Here is a 16,928-nt window from a genome sequence, read left to right as displayed (position 1 = left end):
ATTTTGAATTATCTCTGAATAATTTAGAGGCATGCTCTCACTCTTACTACCTTAAGCCTAGGAGCTATGCTGAATGGAAGAGAAGCCATATGGCAAATATCTGAAGTCAAATAATCCTGCTCCCTTCGGGTAAAAAAATAATTTATTTGATTTTCCGTAAGACACAAATTAGTGCTGTATATCAGAGGACAGGTTTTCTAAAGCTGCTTGGAGCCCTGATGGAAACTGAATGATAATGGTGTTATCTTGCTTACCTGGACATATCACTTTCTTTAAGACTTGTTGGGTTTCTCAGTGTAAATTAGATGCAGTGTGTAGGTGAATTACTTGGTCTAGGAAAGCATCTGCAAAGTTTTCCTTTACTAACTTCCAGACATCATGAGACAAGACTTTTCCTTTGTGAGACCCATGTTACCAATCTTTTCAACACACTTTTATTGAACACCTACTATGTGCATTCACTGTTGTAGATGCTGGCGATACAGCAATTATCAAAACAACCAATGCTTCTGTCTTCATAGATTTTGAGGTGGCTGTGTTTATAAAGGTTGGCCAGAGAAGGCCTCTTTGATAATAGGAGCAAAATCTGGGGGTGGGGGACAGGGGACGGTTGTTGGCGGTGCGGTGGGAATAGGAAGAAGCTATGGTGGAACATATTGGAAAAGACAGTCTCATGCGTACAGTCTTCAGCTCTCATCTTGGCTGCATTAAGAATGAGCCTTGAGCCTGGAACACTTCCTTAATAAGAGATAAGGAGTCCTCACAGCCTGTTCCAGGCTACTGCCTTGTGTGGGAATATCTTTCCCTGTTTCAGACTCAATATGTACTCCTTTGTTCTGCTTAAGTATGCATGTTACATGACACCTGACCAAACCCACTATTATATCTGTCCCCTGCCAAGAGTGGACAGGGTTCTTTGTTCTGCATCACAAAACAGGTTGCATGTAGGCCAAGGGCTCTGAATTAGCTGCCAGGAAGGACCCATTGGCCGTGGGGACCAAGGCTCACTATTAGAGCTGATCTTGTTCTGTCTCTTCTCAATGTGAGTAAAGTAATGCTCCATCCAGTGTTTGACTGTATTGTGTTTTTCTTGCCGATTCAAATAAGGTACAGTGGGAAGAAGTGCTGGGACTTCTACCTTTGGTGATAGGAGACAGATGCCACTTGCTCAACAGACCATAGGAGAGGAAAGTGTTCCAGGAAGAGGAAATGTAAAGGGCAAAATCACAAATGTGGAAGTGCACTCGGTATGTTTAAGGAAAAGATGGGAATCACAGTCACTGAAGGAGGAGAGTGGCTGATGTAGTTAAGATGTAGTGCTGACTGGAAGAGTCTGCCAAAATTCAGCAGCTCAAGGGAGCATTGGATGAAAAGCTGGATCCCCATGCTTGGCTTTAGTCAAGGGGACCCAATCCATCTAAATGAATGACTGCCTATCTCCTTAATGTCTTTCCATAGGGGCATTGGGTCTTGCCAGGTTATCTGGCAACTGTGCAGCACCATTTCTAAAAAAGACTAAATTTTGTACCTTCCATTTAGACTTCCTGGCATACGGGAGCATAGCCAGCTCTTCGAGAACCTGACACGTAGCCACTGATAACCACTCTCTAGGTAGAGCCCACCAGCCAGTAGATGCTGCCCACTGATGTCCTATATTGTGGATACAGTTCTCTAGTACCAAACCATCGGTGTGCTATAATTAGAACCCCGAATCCTTTGATTCTTTTTTTTTAAACAGGCATCATTTAGTACCAAATTACTTACAACATGTAAGCAGTTCAGGAGCAATATAAGCTCACAGTGGGGGTTGGTAACTGGATTTTCTCACTTTCATTTTAATTGACTTGGATGATTTGTAAGGAGAGAAAAACCCAGTCCATGTATATCCATCCCCTCTGCTCATTTGCCACTGAGTCTGAAATCCGCTATGTAAGTTGTCTTTCTTTGTATTTCCTGGTGTGCGTCCTAAATGGGAAATATTCCAGAAACAGGACCACACTGAGTTACATGCACTTTCCTCTGTGATAAGAAGAGCAGCAGCCGCATGGGTTAGGAATGGGTGCCAAATGGGTGGGAAGATGTACCAGAGGGAGGCGAAATACACTCAAGAGCAACTTTGCTTATTATACAACTTAACTTGTGGTCCATCCTGTGTTCTGGGGTCTGAGGGGGAGCAGCAATGATGAGAACTGCTTAAAGCACCATCTGCTTAAAAGTCCTTATTTGAAAACTGGGAGAGATCAGAATAGGCAAGAGTCTTGATTAAAAGCTCCCAAATCGAATCTAGAAATTTTGTCTGCATGCTGAATTTTTTCTGGTTATATTCCTACTTGAATTGTATACACCATTTACTCTTCTTGCCTTCTCATTCTATTTTTTCAAGCTTTCTATCCTCTCTTTCTTCATTACGAGGCTGACCATGCACTAGCAGAGATCAACTAAACATTACAGCATTTATTTGTACATGAGGAGGAAAACAGGTCACACTCATTCACCCATTTATTGGTATTTTTAACAGACATTTATTGGGATCCTATGCTAGAAGTTAGTGATGAATACTTTCTTAAGGAATATATAGTCTAGTAGCACACCTGTTAAAACAATCACAATACAGTTTCACAAAACACAATCCCATGTGTTCCAGAGTCAGTAGAGAATAGGTATGGAATTGAGAATGTGGATATCTGGCTTCACATTCCAGGTTTGCCACTATCAAGCCTTGGAAAACATGTTTATCTTAATTTCCTTGTCTCTAAAATGAGATGGTTGGACTAAGTCACATCTAAGGTTTTTTCCAATTTTAAAATCAATTGCTTCTGTGATCATCACCCTTAATAGCTTTACCCATTCTACAGTAACATGCTCCACACATGTTGAATGTGTAATTAATGTACACCTTAATCAGTGAGATCACATTTAATGCCCACTTCTGTGGTGGGTCTGCCACTAAATGCCTATGGCATATATAAAAATGGTACAAAGTTTTTACCTTGCAATGGTAGTGGCTATAGCCACTAAACTTTTGGAGGAAGGAGCTCCGTATTTCCTTCTTTCACACTACTGCTCATGGAATGTGCTGGAATGGATGTCCAAGCCCAAGGACACAACTAGATCGTAGTATTGAGACTAAAGCTTAATTTGAGAGAAAAAGTAAACCTAAATTAGGGCAAGTTTTCTTTTTATGTGGTTTTCTTGGGAGTCAGTTTGGCCTTGGAGTTGCTAACTGTTAAGGCCAAGATAATATTATAACTCCAGGATAAAGGAAGGAAGATATTTGTGTGACATATGGACCTCTATTCTGCAAAACAACTCTCCTGGCTCATTCTGGTTCAACTTAGATAATTGAGAGCTGAGCAACAAACCTTCAGAACAGAACCCAAGGATAAATAGGATGCAATTGTCGAAGTGGGTCTTCTACGTATCTACCTTCTCTCTACCACAGGAAAAGAAGGTCAAGAATTTCAGAGTTTGGCACCTGGTTAAATATCTTTCCATGTTACCAACTACTAAGGAAAATTTACCATGTCTCTGATACTTAATTACCTTTAAGCCTAACCTGATTTATTTTATTTCTGGATAGACAGATCATAATTGCCTGAAAATCTTCAAGCAAGCTGTGTTGCATTTGATTCAGGCTGAGGGGGCTCATACTGCTTAAGTGTCCTGTCCTAAAAACAGCACTTTAATTAGACAGTTGCATTTTCTCTTTCTGGTTCCTCTGATAAATTTGGGATGTGAAATCATGTGAGGTTTCCTACCCATGTCGGTGACTGCAAAGTGGTTTCTTCTCAAAATACTTGGAGCTAATGTCATCTAAAGACACTTGCAGTGGCATAATGGCAACTGCTACATTAATCCAAGAATTCTTCTGAATAATTGCCCTGGTGATCTGGGTCTCTAATGGAACTCATTGGGCCTGGATGGCACTGGCCCTGGGAATTTTTGTAGCTACACCATTCCAAACTCTCCTGCTGTGTGGATGTACTAGAAATAAGGATATATAAATTTTACTCAAGTAGACCTTTTGAGGTTCAATAAAAACAACAAAAAGACTTAAGCTGACATATGTGAAATTGTTTATGCTTTTCAGATAGAAGAGAACTAGTAATAACTATAAGATGCTTTAAAAATTCCTAAAGGGTCTCCTCTGGGGCCAAATATTGTCTTGTAATTCGTCACTTGTGCACGCAGCCCTAACTATGTACCAGCTGGCCATCAGCTATAGCACTTTTTACACCTTCTACATTTGGGGATCGATAAAAACAATTATTGTCATCTACAAATAAACAATCAAAATTCCCATAGGGATGATAAGAGAATTTAAGCCCCTAATTCAATACAGTAAGAAAGCTTAAATTAATGTGACAGAATAATGAGCCATGCAGAGAAAAGTAAAGGCAGGAGTGTTAAGAGGAAGCTATCAATCATTTGTTTCCACTGGCCACACTTTACATCCCATTGCTCCTTGGTAATCAAGATACTTACTACTTGGAAACTACTTAAATTTACTTGCTCATCTCTTGGAAAAATGGTGCTGTCAACACCTTGATATAGCACATGCTTGAAGGCATATCATTTAAAATATGATCTTTCATCTAGTTTATTACCAATAAAATATAAGCTACCTTGCCCCTTGATGTTTACTTACTGTTTCTTGATGTCTAAAGGTCATCACATGCCCACAGGGATTCGTTGTCTGTCAAGCTATCCTTATTTTTACCAATCTCACTATCTTTGGCTGTCAGCATGCTTCATTCACCTGTACTTTTGCTTCTGAGCATGTTCTCTCATCTTCTCATTTCTGGAAACATATTGTGAAGCATTTTTCTCCTATTACCTGGCAAGCTGGAACTTTCTAATGAGTGAGATTTCCCTTTTGGCTAATTTCAGGGGAGGAACTGAAGAAACTAAAATGAATACCCTTCAAAAGAAAACTGGATTAAACTGAATCTACTATGTATTCACAGGATGCTCTGCTAATTATTGAACACCATTAGCTCAGTGACTTGGGTTCTGAACTCAAGAAGCTTATCTTTGATGGATGAAATAATAGCACTTTCTCTATGTCAGGGTTTCTCAATCTCAGCACTGTTGATATTTTAGATGAGATAATTCTTTGTTGGGGGTGTGTGTGCTGCTCTGTGCGGTAACTTCTTTTTGATATCTCACCAGATTCCCCTCTGTTCCAAGATCACCTGTGCCCTAAAAGGGTAATAGATTTCTCGATTCCCCAGTGCCTACTCTTGGCTTAGAGTAGTTTGCCCCAAAGATGTCCCTGATCCTAAAAATTCAGGTTATCCCTATCTACAGTTCCCATTCTGCCCACTCTGTTGACTGTCCCACTGGTTTTCCTCATTCAGCCAAACATCTTATTCTTTCTCTTTACAAATCTATCTGAAGCCATTCACGTTTGGCTAATAGTATATCATTATCTCACCTTCTTTTTTTTTTTTTTTAATTTTTTTTTCAACGTTTTTTATTTATTTTTGGGACAGAGAGAGACAGAGCATGAACGGGGGAGGGGCAGAGAGAGAGGGAGACACAGCATCGGAAACAGGCTCCAGGCTCGAGCCATCAGCCCAGAGCCCGACGCGGGGCTCGAACTCACGGACCGTGAGATCGTGACCTGGCTGAAGTCGGACGCTCAACCAACTGCGCCACCCAGGCGCCCCTCTCAAGATTAATTTCAAACTCCTTTCAGGGATTACAGCCCAGAGCCCGACGCGGGGCTCGAACTCACGGACCGCGAGATCGTGACCTGGCTGAAGTCGGACGCTTAACCAACTGCGCCACCCAGGCGCCCCATTATCTCACCTTCTAATACAGCCCTAGGAATCAGCGAATTCACTTGGCCTAGGCCCGAAGGGCAAGTCCTGACCTGCAGTGGGGAATGTGCAATGGGAAAAGGAAAAATGTGTCAGGTAGGGGCAAGGATGAGGAGTCTAAGTTGCTTCAGTCGCTAGCTGCTTCCTCTTCATGGAAGGGTTCCTTTGGGGGTCTTTAGCTCAAACTTTGCAGCCTAAATTTTATTGTTTCTTACTCATTTCTTCTATGAACTGATGAAAACAAAGCCTGGGGCACTCCAAGCTAACATTTTAAAAGCATAATTATCATTTATCAAAGCCCAAAGGGGATCAAGACCCTCTAATAATGGAGGTTTATTGGAGAGCACAATATTGGCAGCAGCTTCTGAAATCTGCTATACTCAGGAGTAAAAAGGGAATTTAAAAAAAGAATTAATCAATACTTCATGTCTTGTTTTAACACTATTGGATCTCAGTTCTCTCATCAATATACGATACTGGCAGGATAAATAAAAATAGCAAAGTAAGTTTCCATATACTCTCCTAGGGAGGAGGAATACCTGACAGAATACAGATTATTCAATTAAAAACCTTCTTTCCCCCATTTTTTCAAAGGCCCATGGATAATGAAAGAACACATTTAAACAAAGAGACTGGGCAAGAAAAACAGCTGATGATTATCAGTAGCACCTTGGGATTCAATCTAATATTGTGAACCAGTCTAATGGAAGCAGAGCTCAAAGTGTGGAAACAATTTCAGCTGTCCCCAAGTCATATATTTTTGTATATTATTCGATAGTCAGGAGCTATGGAAATACTCTGGAGTTTTCCCATTATATTAACACTGTATATTTGTACTATCTATCAATGGTACATGGCCAGCAAATCTTTAGGCAGCAACAAGTTTCTGCAAATGGGGCAGCAGAATTCTTGATGTTGGCTTGAATCACTTGTAAATGGACATACACTTCTCAAATGGGTGAAAATATCATATTGTGGACGGTGATTCTTAAGAGAATGCATCAAATGAAAGAAATCTAGGCCTGAAAAGTAATGAAAAATGGACCATGAGTAAATGGAGAAATCCCAATCAGCAAATATGATGCCTGGGCTAATCAGTAGGCACTTGGACTGTGAATACAACAAATAGTTTTCCTGCCATAGAATCAACAGGACTCTCTGGCTCGTGATGAATGCAGTGAAATTGTACAAAAGGAGCATAATAAGAAACGACTGTGTTCTTTTCAAAATGTACATTTAAAAGTAAAATGGTACAGCTCCCAAAGGTATGATTTATGGCTGCTGTAGAAATAGAAGATACCACTCACAAAAATTACTTTGTTCATTCATCTCAGAAATTAAAAGGCTATTTTGCTCTTGCCCTTTGGCTTTTAAGCCCCTTCAATTGGAAATGTTGATTTCTGGAGTTTCATTCACTTTCTTAAATGAACAATGTAACCCCAGGAATGTCAGGGATGGACGGTGAGATCTCGTTGGCCCACTTCATTAAGGCCAGTCTGGCTTCTTAACCATACACTATTGACTGAATGGTATTCCCTCCAAATTCTTATGTTGAAGCTCTAATGCCCAATTTGATGGCATCTGGAGATGTGATTTTGGGAAGGTAATTTGCTTTACACTAGGTCAAGAGGACGGGCCCTCATGATGGGATGAGTGCAAGTAGAGGAGGAGGAGGAGGAGGAGGAGGAGGAGGAGGAGGAGGAGGGAGAGGAGACAACAGAGCTCTCTTTTTTCTGCATCATTTGAGAACACAGTGAGAAGGCTGTGAACCAGGAAGACAGCTTTCACCAGAAACTGTCCGTGCTGGCACCAAGATCTAGGACTTCCAGGCTCCAGCACTGTGAGAAAGTAAATTTCTGTTGTGTTCAGTCTCGGGTATTTTGTTATGGCAGCCCAAACAAGCTAAGACAATGGGCATCTCTCCCACAAACCTAAACTCCCCACTGTATTTTCCAGGACTACTCGTGAACTCCCATCTCGTCATATGTGTTTATTTTTTGAGCTTTAAACATATCTTGTACATGCCAGTTTTTGTCTTTTTACTCATTTTGCTGATATACACCTTCCTTCTTCCTGAAATGCTCTCTCCCACGTTCCCTTCAGTTTCTAATCTCATCAAGCTCATTCTGCTTACTCTCCTCCAGTCACAAGTGGGTGTGAGGCACAGTACAATAGCCTGGGAAATACCAAGTTGCCCCTGATCTCAACTCAGGGTCAAGTGGGGGAGACAGGCTTAATGATCACATTCAGCAATCGAGCTATCAAGGAGGTAATTTCCTTAAAGTGCTGTGGGACTACCGTGGGAAGAGCAACAGACACAGCTGAGGGGAACTGGCGATTCCTTTCCCAGCTAGAAGTAAGAGCTGGGCTGTGGATTAAGGTGAAATGAGAACACCAGGCAGAAAAAGGAGAAGGAAGAGACTCTCAAACCGAGGGAATGGCCTCTGTAGTTGCACTGAGGTATGAGAATAAAGGGAATACAGAGTAGTTCTCATATGTCCTCTAATCTGGAATGGACCTCAAAACATCATGTGTTTGTTTATTTTCATAATAGATTATTGGTTAGAGACAGGATACATACATAACACTGATTTATTTTTCTTCCTTACATTATGCTTTGAAATATTAGAGATATCTTGATGTTCTAAATAGTTAGTCTTTTCAGATGATGGAAATTTATGGATCTGAAGGAAAGTATCTAGGGAAAAATTGGCAGAATTATGTTTTTTCCTTCCTCATTAAATTCCTCATTAATTCAGGATTGAGAACAAATGTAAACAATATATGACTAAGAATAAAAACAATTAAAATATGTGTGATGATAACAGATGTACCCAGTAGTGTCTGTCTGTGTTATAAACTAAGTTATAAGTCCTGAGCAAGCAGCCTTCCTCAATACCTACCTGGAGGCTCTCGATCTATGCCATTTTAAAGGGCAACACTTTTGATATAAACATTGAATTTACTGGATTTTTCTGATGAATGAAAATTTAAAATGTGAACCTTTTAAAATACGTTTCAACTCTAGAGACACCGAACTAAATGACCTCAAAAGCAACATCTCCACCAGCAAGTAAAGCTTCTACAGGAAGAGATGCTACTGTGTCCCCTTATAACTAATCTCTGTCTCCAAACTCTGTTGTTTGCCTTGGACCTCTGCTTTCCCTAATGGCCCATAATTTGGAAGACATGAGAAGTTATGGACAGCCTGTGTAGGTTCTGCTTTCAAACTATTCAAGCTACCTTAGAGGCCCTTGTCTCAATAACCATAGATTTTTTTTTCATCTTTCCTGTATTGCATTGTATTGTTCATTCCCTCCCAGAACATGGCTTGCTTGTGAGTGCAGTAACTTCCCTGCCTCACTGACTTTGGACTTAGCCAAATGACTTGCTTTGACCAATGGAACAGAAGTAGTATTAATAGTTCCCAGTAGAACATTTAAAAAGCATCACGTGGCTCCCATTTCTTACAAGTCTTCCCTCCATCATAGGAACAACACATCCCAGGAGGGGGTGCTTTTTAGCCTGGGTCCTGGGATGAGGTAACGCATGCAGCAGACATGGGCCCAAAACTGGAGCCAAGTTCAGCTAAGCTTAGCAGAGTTATAGCTGATCATGACCTGTGAGTAGGAAATAAGTGTTCTTATAAGCCATTGAGTTTCAGGGTTATTTGTTATGCAGCAAAGAGCTGACTAAACTTTTCTTTTTATTATTAATAATAATAACTGCTACCACTCATGGAGCATTTATCTGTACGAGACATTGTTCCAAGAGCTGTGTATAGGTCATGTCATTAAATCCTCACATCAACCCCAACCTATGGGGGGGGGTATTAATATCCCCATTAAACAAATGAAGCTTCAGGGAGTTATAAATGACTTACCCAAGGACAGGTGACACCAGAAAATTCAGGTTCTTAACTAAACTCTTTCTCAGTCGTGGGTCTCAGAATCGCCCAAGGCGATCAGACACCACTGTCTGATAGGACAGTAATCAAAGAACTTCAAGTCTACAGATTCTATTGTTAACCCTCTAGGAAATCTTGAACATGCCACTTCTTGGGCCACAATTTTTTTTTTTTTTTTTTTTTTTTGATGGCAGAACAAGAATAGCATAGGTAGGCTTAGGGTCTTTCATCACTAAAATCCTGTAATAGCAGTCATGGTAACATAGCCCATGCTGGAGGGTACAGCTGTATATGTTAGCACAGAGTTACTACCACCACTTTATAGATTTGTATTTGTAACTTCAGGATTCAAAACAGTTTTTAGAATTTCAGCCATGGTCATGTTCAAACAATAGCTGTATGCCACAGGTGCAGATATATGCATCAACTTTAATATTTTTATATTTTTTATTGTTTTTATTCCTTTTTTGAGAGAGAGAATGAGACAGACAGACAGAGCATGAGTAGGGGAGGGGCAGAGAGAGAGGGAGACACAGAAGTCAAAGCAGGCTCCAGGTTTTGCGCTGTCAGCACAGGGCCCTTTGTGGGGCTTGAACTCACGAACCGTGAGATCATGACCTGAGCCAAAGTCGGAGGCTTAACTGACTGAGCCACCCTGGTGCCCCTGCATCAACTTTAAAAAAAAAAATGAAGGCACAACTCCTGAAATAATGATCAAGTTCCTAGATCTACTTCATTCCCCAGACATGGCTTTCAGCCCTTAGGTTCTATAACCTTTCAATAAATTCTTCTCTTTGGCTTGTGTCTGCTGGAGGAGGAGTCTGTTACTTGAAACCAGAGATATGATGTTGGATTGGTTGACTTATAAGACCCTTTCCAAAAAAAAATGAGTCTATTAAAAACTCTAGGTATAATTAGGGGCTTTACTTCTAACTAATCTTTAACTCTTATTAACAATCACTATTTGATCTGATCCTAGTTGTACTTTGGCTTAAGAAATTGCTTCTTTCTAACTTACCCTTCAACTTATCTTGAAATCATGCCCTTCCTAAATTGATGTGGGCTTCAGTATTCTGAATGCTAATCACCTTCCTCTACCCAAGGCATAGGTGCCTGTTCCACTGCTAACCTGATAAAGGTAATTATTAGGAGGTTTTGACTTTTTCTTCTAGTTCTCTTATCATCCATTTTTTTCTGCATATACTTTCTTTAAGACTGAAGCAGAAAAAAAAAAAGTAAAGATTGTAATCAGGTAGGAGTACATCTAAGTAGATAAAAGCCCTTTCTTTCCTACTTTTCATTTTTTAAAACAGAAATGAAATGAGTCACTTTCCCTTAGCTTTTTGACTTAACTGGAACTTGAATGAAACCAACCAACCAATATTTCCTCAAGAAATAATCCTAGCACAGAATCAGACTCAAACTTGCTTCTGACAAAAATGCTTTCTGAGCCCTTGTTTCTCTTTCAAAATGAAAATTTGTGTTTAGAAATAACTCTTAAACAACTGAAAGTTTTAACAAGGATTGAAGACAGAGATTTGAGGTTATTTCACACCATTGAAGGAGAGTGGATATCCAAGCTTCTTGCTAAAGCCTCCAATACCGCTGGGATCGTCACTAAACCAGCCTCAGCCAGGGCCTAAGCAATCAGCTATACATAATTGTGAAACTTAAAAAAAACACAAAGTAGCTCTCACATTCTTCTGGTTAAGAAAGACGAATTTTGCTACCTATCTGAAGCTATTACCACTTTTTTGACGGAGTTAAATGGCTCAATAAGTCCTGAAATGAATTATTTCGTGTGGCATATTTATTTTTAATAGGAAAAGCTAAGCAGTATCCCCATGTCCCCCATCTATTAAAATTGTTTTTATCTGGCTCACTAAAGAAGGATAATTCAATTAGAAAAGGTCAGAAGCAACAACTAACATACAGATCTCCAGGCACTGATAAGTTTTGTTTCTAAGAGAAGGAGGCCTATTTGTCAGTTTTCCAACAGGCTGACAGTCACTGACTACCTTACACAGCACCTTTGCAAATGATAGGCCATCACCTGTGTATCCAAGCAGGACCTCATCTAGTTCTTCTACTCTAGCATGAGCAAATTCCTCGAAAGGGAGTCTGTCTGCTGTGGCAGAACACCTGAAGTCAAATGATGTGGTGATGGAATCTTCCTTGAAACAGTCAAAGCTACTGGAGTCTCACCTATAAACCAGCTGTTTGCCCACTAAGGTAGAAAGTTATCCCAACTTAATTTTGTTCAGGAATTTCAGTCCTAAAAAAAAAAAAATCCATTTTTCTCTCTATTCTTGAGACAGGATGTGGTTTGAGAGGAGAACATTCTTACTTTGAAATCTAATCCAGATTTTCCAGTTGAGCTAGACTCCCTGCTTAGTGAAGTGAATAATTTCTTTCACGGAGGTGGTGTTTTTCCCATAGTGTTGCCACACAGCTTAGCCAGCAATCTATGGAGGAAAGGACCTGTGTGTGTTGATTACAGTAAATTCACACATGGGAATAAGTCTTTCTGTGCATACTCTCTCCACACCAGAGCTTCCCCCATACCTGTATCTCCAGAAACTTACAGAACCAGATTATCCCCTCTTCTTTTTCGAAGTAACTTACTCTACCCATATAAGGAAAAAAGATCAGGAATATCAAAAAATGTAAGGAAGAGAGAAGATAACGGCAGTAATTCCTTTGCTCCAGTCAGAAGAGAAAACTTTCAGGTGTCTCCAGAATTCTCATAGCCCATATTTTCATTGATCCAGAGTAGACAAAATGCCATAAAGAGAGAACTACAACACAGAGCTAAGGCAATATATCCTAGAAAGGGCCAGGAAGAAAGAAATACAGAGTACAACTCAGAACTTGAGTTCTAATTTTATCGGATTGAAATGTGAGAGTGTTATCTCCCCGGATCTCCCTACATTGCAACAGTGGCACAGTGTCAGAAAAAAAAAATCTCCACACCCAAACTATAAAGAGAAGGGCAGAGGAAACAGTTGAAGATATCGTCCACCTGGCATATTTGTTTTCATCAGCTGTTGATAACACTGTGAGCCCATGTTTCTGATCCCTGACATTTTAACTAAAGATGTTGCAAGGGAGTGACCAGGAGTGAGAGCTACAGAACTCTGGAAGCTGTTGGATAGTGACAGCAGATGGACAGAATCACCAGCCTACTTGTATTTTTGGAGCCTGTTTATTGGGTTTCATCCATTCCTCTTCCATTCCCCTTAACTCTGCTTAGTCCTGAGGGTCCAAAATCATGTCAAAAGGATGAAGAGAACTACCACATTTGGTTTTGTAGAAGGGAAATATAAGGCATGAAATTCTGCCTTACCCCAAAATAAGAAAGGGATTGGAAGGTAGAGCTGCCTTCCTTCCTCATGAACTGGACAAAGACAACTGGTGAGTGATGCTGACGAACCGGGTTCTCACCAGCTCTCTCCCCATCATTGCTGCACCAATCCAATCCTGTGTTCCTGGAGCTGAACCCTTTTCTCCTTCCTGAAAAACCCTATACTGTCACCAGAGACCAAAATCTCCCAAAAGTTCTGAGTACACAGTCTATTCCTTCCCCAAGGGGCATCCTTTCTTTTTATTTTATCCATCAGTGCCACAATACCCAGACCCCACCATCTGTCCCCCACTGGAGCACTGGCCTCCATTTCCTAGTGATAGCCCTGATGCCACTCTCCTTGGAGACCTTCTTTCCAGTCTTCTCCACCCTTTGCCAGGCTCCATTTCCCACCACTGCTCTGATAATGGATTCTGACTTTATTGTTCTGAGGATATGGTCTGAGTCTTCGTATTTGTTTTAAAAAATAAATAAGAAAAAAAGCCTTCCTAGGTGATTATAGTGTGACATGTGCAGCCAGGGCTGAAAATCACTGCTATAAATGGTAGTTAGGTTTGAGGATTCTATTAGAAGTTGAGTTCCACTTTATTATAAATTAAATTAGCTTTTGAAGATTGGCTTGGAAATCTAACCACTATTTTTAAATTTGTTTCTTTAGCAAAATGTGTCCCAATTTATAAATAGCTGACTTGCAAACCAACTGCAAACTTGCCCGTGAAGGGATACGGGTTAGCAAAAATGTCCCATCTTAACTATGTCTGGCACACAGTAGGCACTCAATATGTCCAATTTAATGGAATAAATTTTGGAATGAAGGATGTTCCTAAGTGGAAAATTGCCAATATTTTTTTCCCAGGGAATTTTAAACAGTTTGCCAATGTGTTCTCATTGATGATGTAACAGAGAGGCTTACTGATATGCCTATGGAAACACCACACGTCTGGGATGTGACCTAAATCACCACTCAAAATTTGGTAAGTCTCACACACATCCCTTGCAGCCATTTACCTCCAGAATCAGGTCCCCCCACCCAGCTTTACTGAGATATTAATGACATATAACATGTGTAAGATTAGTGTACATCATGATGATTAGATACACATACATATTGTGAAAAGTGATTCTCACAATAAGGTTAGTTAACATCTCCGCGTCTTACATTATTACAATTTGTGTGTGTGTGTGTGTCTGTGTGTGTCTGTGTGTGTGTGTGTGTGGTGATAACATTTAAGTTCTAGTCTCTTAAAAGTTTTCAAGTATATAATACAGTATTGTTAATTGTAGTCACCACAGTATGCATTCGATTCTTAGATATTACTTACCTTTTAGCTGGGACAGTATCAGGTTTTAAACCCCTTTTTCTAATCAGTTGACCCATAGCTTAGCCAGAATTCTGATTTCATCTATCAGGATTGAACTGTGCTCTGTACATTTTATAAATAACAAATCATAGCAAAGGGCTATATGTAGTGTGCTAAAGAAAAGAGAATAAATGAACCCACAGTAGATATATCAACATCAAGAGGCATAGTCACTATTAAATCCCTGAAATCCTAAGATAAAATATCAGCTTTACTAAATTAATTTCAGTCTCTTGAATTTTCACTGCAAAACAAACTCAGAAAATTAAGAGTGTCATTTACATCTTCCTGATTTGGTAAAGCACATACTTAATGGAATCTCATGGCAATTAATGTCTTAGGTCATAATACAGACACAGGCAAGACTCAGGCACCTCTCCTACTGGTATGGTCTCCAGTTTCACAGTCAACAAAACCCAGAAAGTGACATTTGTATACTAGCCTCCCATAGGAAAGCGTCCTTAGTCTTCTGTCAGCACAAAGCTCTTTCAATTATGTTCAGACTGAGAAGTGCCATTTCATTTATCAGAAGGCCACTTTCCAGTTTTTAAATGGCTTTGGACCTGCCACTTCTCTGAGTAACCCTGACTAAAGAGCATTTGCCATTCACCTTGGACTGGGCTTGTAGCAATCCCCCATGACTAGCATGCTGTTAATATGGCTAATGTCTTCAGGATGGTGCCCTGACTTACTGAGGCTTCCTAAAACCCAAGCTTGCTACTGATGATTTGTACATTGTAAGAGAAGAAAAACTAAGTGCTCACAACTGTGGTGCTGCTGTGAATGCTGTTTCCTTCTGCTTGCTCATGGTTCAGGAACTAATGATGATATTAATGCAGCCAAGAGGTATATCAGATAGTAGATGGCTCCAGCTCCTGAATTATTTTAATTTTTTTGGATGGTGGCACCATTGTTCTCCAAGCTATGTGCATCACCCTTGACTTTGCCCTCTCCCTCATCTTTCATGTCCCATTAGGTACTGGGTCATGTCAGTTCTTCCTTTATGTTATCTTTCCTGTTTCTTACTTTGCATCCCACTGCTACTTTAAAACCCTGGGTAACAAAGTGGCTTAGATGTAGGCCTCAGATAACTATATCCACCCATTGTGGTATATCTATGAAATCCATATTCACCTTTAACAGAAGGCAATGAGGTGATGACTGTGCTTGTAGCAGCAGTGGAAAGGAGCCCAATCCCAAGGAGCCACCATCAATACCCAAGATGTCCCTTCACAATCTTGGCATTTTCTTTAAAATCATGGAGGGGCTTAAAAAAATATATGTGTATATATATATATATATATATATATATATATATATATATATACATATATATATATATATATATATATATATATATATATAGATAACACTCAAGTACTTCCAAGGAAAAAGATGTTTTCCTATCTCCCTATCCAATAATTTTCTCTAGTCACAGGTGACTTTATTGTGGAAACAGCCTCTATGTATTTCCCAGTGAGGTGTTGGAACTGAGAAAGTGCAAGCTGGGTTAGACACAAAATCAATATTCTTTGATTCAGTCTCTGCTCTTCACCATGGCACTTCCCCCATCATCTCTTTCAAGCAGGCAATGCAACAGGAAAATCAGATTTTTCTCTAATCAGGGGTAAGGAGTGATTTTCAGCTTTGTGACTGATAATCAAGGAGCTTCAAAGAACTCAGTGTTGGTTAAAATATTGCAGCCATTCAAATCCTGGGTTCATATTGCTTCACGCCGCCAAAATCTTCTTTTGATTTTTCTTTTTCCCTTTGTGCACCACTACAGAAGTAGTAGTATTTTATAAGCATGTTAAGCATTGGCCTAGCACTGTTCAGCGGAAGGATCTTTGAATAGATGAATGGATGAGTTAGTTTCTCCCAACAATTCACCTTTAGACAATGCGCTTCTTTGAAGGGAACAGTGGTGCATGGAGGGGAGGGAACCACTTTTCTACTGATAGGCATTATTTTCCTCTAACATACATATTTCCTTTTTTTGGCATTCATCACATTATAGAGTCACTCAGGGATGTATAATCTTAGCAGTTTCTTTTTGTCTTGAGTAACCACATGCGAAGTAACCGCTTGAGCTAAAGCCGACCCTTCTTTTTGTCTTGAAAGAAAATACAAGCTGGATTTGGTTAAAGAATTGTATTTTGTGCAATTTGTGCTTTGGACAAAGGTATATTCTTTTTATGTTTATTCTACCCAGCATGTGAAAATACAATTAGAAAAAAAAGCTGGCAACTTATTAGCTTATTTGTAAAAAATCATTTTAAGTAGTAAGTTCCTGAAATATTTGGGACCATTATTGCACCTTGAAAGTACTGAAATTTGAAGTTTCAGGGCTAAGAAATGCACTAACTAATGAAGGATTAAGAAAAAAACCCATATATTTAGCACCTAGGGAGGGAGTTGTTATATATAAACCTGGAAAAAAGATTCATTTAATTTATGTTCCACATTTTAGG

General features: G+C 39.8%; 1 protein-coding gene across 3 annotated transcripts in view; it reads right to left on the bottom strand.

The window, feature by feature from the left end:
* ST6GALNAC3 (ST6 N-acetylgalactosaminide alpha-2,6-sialyltransferase 3) overlaps positions 1-16,928 on the bottom strand; it is a 532,814-nt gene that overhangs the window by 4,885 nt on the left and 511,001 nt on the right. The gene's annotated exons all lie outside the window — the stretch shown is intronic.

This window comes from Herpailurus yagouaroundi, unplaced genomic scaffold (genome assembly GCF_014898765.1).
Source record: "Herpailurus yagouaroundi ecotype Mexico unplaced genomic scaffold, PumYag 77, whole genome shotgun sequence".
Taxonomy (NCBI): Eukaryota; Metazoa; Chordata; class Mammalia; order Carnivora; family Felidae; genus Herpailurus; species Herpailurus yagouaroundi.
Note: the sequence above shows the minus strand (reverse complement) of the source record. Positions and strands in the feature narration are given on the sequence as shown.